This window comes from Babylonia areolata, chromosome 31 (genome assembly GCF_041734735.1).
Source record: "Babylonia areolata isolate BAREFJ2019XMU chromosome 31, ASM4173473v1, whole genome shotgun sequence".
In the NCBI taxonomy this organism is placed as follows: domain Eukaryota; kingdom Metazoa; phylum Mollusca; class Gastropoda; order Neogastropoda; family Buccinidae; genus Babylonia; species Babylonia areolata.
Genome location: NC_134906.1, coordinates 25,578,748 through 25,583,747, shown reverse-complemented (window position 1 = coordinate 25,583,747; position 5,000 = coordinate 25,578,748). Strand labels below are relative to the sequence as shown.

Genomic DNA, 5,000 nt, shown 5'->3' with positions numbered 1-5,000 from the left:
TGTTTTTGGTTTGTTTGGTTTTTTTGTTTGTTTGCTTGGTTGTTTTTGTTGTTGTTGTTTTGTTGTTGTTATTGTTGTTGTTTTTTTTTGGGGGGGGTAACTTTTTTCTTTCTTTTTTTTTTCTTCTTCAAATTTGTCAAAACAGCAACAACAACAAGAACAGATAACATCGAAAAAAACTGTTAATTTTGTTGTTGTAGTTGTCATTAAATTAAAATTCAATCATTTAAAACCCCTTTTTGACTGCCGTAAACGTATCACGTAGGTGCATAGTGACGTCACTGATGACGTCATCAGAAAAAAGGGGGGGTTAATAGCTCTGGAAGGCTGAACATTCACACAGTTTGTCCAGAGTGGTGGTATAATTATCTCCAGACCGTTTTTCTCAGTTGTAGGCTCATTGTTTTGGATATTGTTTTATGAGCTGAAACAACGCTTTCTGCTTCTTCTTCTTCTTCTTCTTCTTCTGCGTTCGTGGGCTGCAACTCCCACGTTCACTCGTATGTACACGAGTGGGCTTTTACGTGTATGACCGTTTTTACCCCGCCATGTAGGCAGCCATACTCCGTTTTCGGGGGTGTGCATGCTGGGTATGTTCTTGTTTCCATAACCCACCGAACGCTGACATAGGATTACAGGATCTTTAACGTGCGTATTTGATCTTCTGCTTGCATATACACACGAAGGGGGGGTTCAGGCACTAAGCAGGTCTGCACATATGTTGACCTGGGAGATGGGAAAAATCTCTACCCTTCACCCACCAGGCGCCGTCACCGTGATTCGAACCCGGGACCCTCAGATTGACAGGGACCGCTTTCTGCTGTTTTCCCCCTTGGCACTGAAGGGGTTTTTAACTCACTCAGTACGGCCAGTCCTCTCTTCTCCTCTACACAGACCCCTCAGATGTCCAGTGGGTGTCTGAATGACCCAACCTCTAGCTTCCGTCGTCAGAATTGTGGTATTCTTTGTCAACATTCACCTCTTCAGTATAAGAGCCTTCCGCTTGCAATATTTTGATGATGATAATTGGGGTGAAACGCTGTTAACGTCGTCTCTTTCGCCGTTCGTATGGAGAGAGTTAAATTAAGAGCGATGACTGTGATCGTGTTGATAAATGATGATGGCTTTTTTTTTTCTTTTCTTTTTTTTTTTTTTTTTTTTGCTTTTTTTTCAGTCTTCTCTCTCTGTCATCGTCAATCCTAATCATCCTGCTATTCTTATTCCTATCCCTGTTATCATTAATGTTGTTGCTGTTGTCATGATGATGATAATGATGATGATGATGATAATAATGATGATAGCAATAATAATAATAATGATAATAATAATAATAATAATTAGTATTATTATTATTGTTGTTGTTGTTGTTGTAATGATTATTGTTTTATTGTTGTTATCATTACGATGATAAGTGAAGTGATGGCCTAGAGGTAACGCGTCCGCCTAGGAAGCGAGAGAATCTGAGCGCGCTGGTTCGAACCACGGCTCAGCCGCCGATATTTTCTCCCCCTCCACTAGACCTTGGGTGGTGGTCTGGACGCTAGTCATTCGGATGAGACGATTAAACAGAGGTCTCGTGTCCAGCATGCACTTAGCGCACGTAAAAGAACCCACTGCAACAAAAGGGTTGTTCCTGGCAAAATTGTGTAGAAAAATCCACTTCGATAGGAAAAACAAATAAAACTGCACGCAGGAAAAAAAAAAAAAAAAAAAGGTGGCGCTGTAGTGTAGCGACGCGCTCTCCCTGAGGAGAGCAGCCCGAAATTTCACACAGAGAAAGCTGTTGTGATAAAAAAAAAAAGAAAAAAAAAGAAGAAAGAAATACAAATACAAATAATGATGATGATGATAATCATCATCATAGTGATTAGGCGTTGTCAGGTCTTGCAGATTTCTTTCAACTGTCCCCACTGGTTATTTTCATAGTGTCATGTGATGTTTGATATTGGATCCAGAACCGCTAAAGAGGTAGGTGTGGGGAAGGAGGGGCGGGGGGTAGGGACAAGGGGGTCGGGGGGGGGGGAGGGGCAGTAAAAGAGCAAGAATTGAAGAGAGAAAAGAGAGATGAAGGAAGAATTGCAGAGAATTATGTTTGAATGCTGTCTTTTTCTTATCTTTTCTTTGATATTGATATTGATTTATTTTTTTTCTTTATTTTTTTTTCTTTTTTAGTTTGATGAATATAGTATGATTATGACAATGGTGACGATGATGACAATGAATGATGATGACGATGGTGGCGATGATGATGGTGAAAGTCATCGTATTATCTCGAAATTTAGTCTTTTTCCTTCGCTATCTGTGTTCAGCGACAATTATAAGATAACAGTGGATTACTGTTGTTACTGGGTTTATTGTTATTGTTATTATCATTAGTGTCAGTAATGATAACTGTAAAATTATATTATTTCAATTGAAATAATTTTACGATGTGTCCTGTCTTGCTGTCGTGTCCTGTCCGTTAGTGTCCTGTCATGGTGTCGTGTCCTGTCCGTTAGTGTCCTGTCATGGTGTCGTGTCCTGTCCGTTAGTGTCCTGTCATGCTGTCGTGTCCTGTCCGTTAGTGTCCTGTCATGCTGTTGTGTCCTCTCCGTTAGTGTCCTGTCATGCTGTCGTGCCCTGTCCGTTAGTGTCCTGTCATGCTGTCGTGTCCTGTCCGTTAGTGTCCTGTCATGCTGTCGTGCCCTGTCCGTTAGTGTCCTGTCATGCTGTCGTGTCCTCTCCGTTAGTGTCCTGTCATGCTGTCGTGCCCTGTCCGTTAGTGTCCTGTCATGGTGTCGTGTCCTGTCCGTTGGTGTCCTGTCATGTCATGTCCGTTAGTGTCCTGTCATGCTGTCGTGTCTTGTCCGTTAGTGTCCTGTCATGCTGTCCTGTCTTGTCCGTTAGTGTCCTGTCATGTCCGTTAGTGTCCTGTCATGCTGTCATGTCTCGTTCGTTAGTGTCCTGTCATGGTGTCGTGTCTTGTCCATTAGTGTCCTGTCATGTCCTGTCCGTTAGTGTCCTGTCATGCTGTCATGTCTCGTTCATTAGTGTCCTGTCATGGTGTCGTGTCTTGTCCGTTAGTGTCCTGTCATGCTGTCGTGTCTCGTCCATTAGTGTCCTGTCATGCTGTCGTGTCCTGTCCGTTAGTGTCCTGTCATGCTGTCGTGTCCTGTCCGTTAGTGTCCTGTCATGCTGTCGTGTCCTGTCCATTAGTGTCCTGTCATGCTGTCGTGTCCTGTCCGTTAGTGTCCTGTCATGGTGTCGTGTCTTGTCCATTAGTGTCCTGTCATGCTGTCGTGTCCTGTCCATTAGTGTCCTGTCATGGTGTCGTGTCCTGTCCATTAGTGTCCTGTCATGGTGTCGTGTCTTGTCCATTAGTGTCCTGTCATGCTGTCGTGTCCTGTCTTAGTGTCCTGTCATGGTGTTGTGTCTCGTCATTAGTGTCCTGTCATGCTGTCGTGTCCTGTCCGTTAGTGTCCTGTCATGGTGTCGTGTCTTGTCCGTTAGTGTCCTGTCATTGTCTGTGTCCATTAGTGTCCTGTCATGGTGTCGTGTCTGTCCATTAGTGTCCTGTCATGCTGTCGTGTCCTGTCCATTAGTGTCCTGTCATGCTGTCGTGTCTTGTCCATTAGTGTCCTGTCATGCTGTCGTGTCTCGTCCGTTAGTGTCCTGTCATGGTGTCGTGTCCTGTCCGTTAGTGTCCTGTCATGCTGTCGTGTCTTGTCCGTTCGTGTCCTGTCATGCTGTCGTGTCTTGTTCATGCCTGTCATGTGTCGTGTCTTGTCCTTGTGCCTGTCTCGTCTTGTCTTGTCCTGTCATGCTGTTGTTTGCGTTTTTGTTTTGTGTTTTTGTTTAATTTTTATTGTTTCTTATTAGTTCTTCATGGTGTCTGTCCTTGTTTGTTCCTGTCATGCTGTCGTGTCCTGTCCGTTAGTGTCCTGTCCGTTAGTGTCCTGTCATGCTGTCGTGTCCTGTCCGTTAGTGTCCTGTCATGGTGTCGTGTCCTGTCCGTTAGTGTCCTGTCATGGTGTCGTGTCTCGTCCGTTAGTGTCCTGTCATGGTGTCGTGTCCTGTCCGTTAGTGTCCTGTCATGCTGTCGTGTCCTGTCCATTAGTGTCCTGTCATGCTGTCGTGTCCTGTCCATGCCTGTCATGTCTCGTCTTGCTTCCGTTGTGCGCTGCCTCGCTTGTCTTGCCATGTCCTGTTTTTTATTTTTTTATTTTTTTTAAATTATTATTATCATTACTACTACCTTTTTATATCATGATTATTATTTATTTATTTATTTATTTATTTATTCATTTATTTATGTAAGCTTATCTATTATTTATTCACCTTTTTTTTTCTCTCTCTCTCAAGGCCTGACTAAGCGCGTTGGGTTACGCTGCTGGTCAGGCATCTGCTTGGCAGATGTGGTGTAGCGTATATGGATTTGTCCGACTGAACGCAGTGACGCCTCCTTGAGCTACTGAAACTGAAACTGAAACTGAAACTGTCCTGTTTTTTGGACCTGCTGCTCTGTCTTCTCCTGTCTTCTGATTCAGTTGATGGATATATATATATATATCTCAGAACTCTACTGTTGGCAATGACGTTGACTGCCGTGTGTGACGATTCTCATGACGCGACGACAGCGATAATGATGACGGACGTCATGTCTTTTGGACAACTAAAGCTGCTGTTGGCAAGGGCGATGCAGCTTTTGTTCCCGAGGCCTGTTGAGTTTCCATGGGAAAGAAATACGTAATATGTCTTAATTACGCGCGTGCAGAACTCACACACACACACTCGCACACGCACACGGACGCGCGCGCGTGCGCCTGCGCACGCACACACACACGTGCGCGTGTGCACGCACGCACGCACGTACGCACACACACACACACGCGCGCGCGCTTTAAAAAAAAAAAATTTTTATTCTTTCAAGTCTTTCAAAACTTTATAGTTTTCAACATTCTTATCGTCATCATCATCATCATCGTTATCATCATCATCACCATCCTTATTATCATCATTTT

General features: G+C 43.9%; 1 protein-coding gene across 1 annotated transcript in view; it reads left to right on the top strand.

Moving 5' to 3' along the window:
- Positions 1–5,000, top strand: part of LOC143276068 (uncharacterized) — a 50,062-nt gene that overhangs the window by 36,756 nt on the left and 8,306 nt on the right.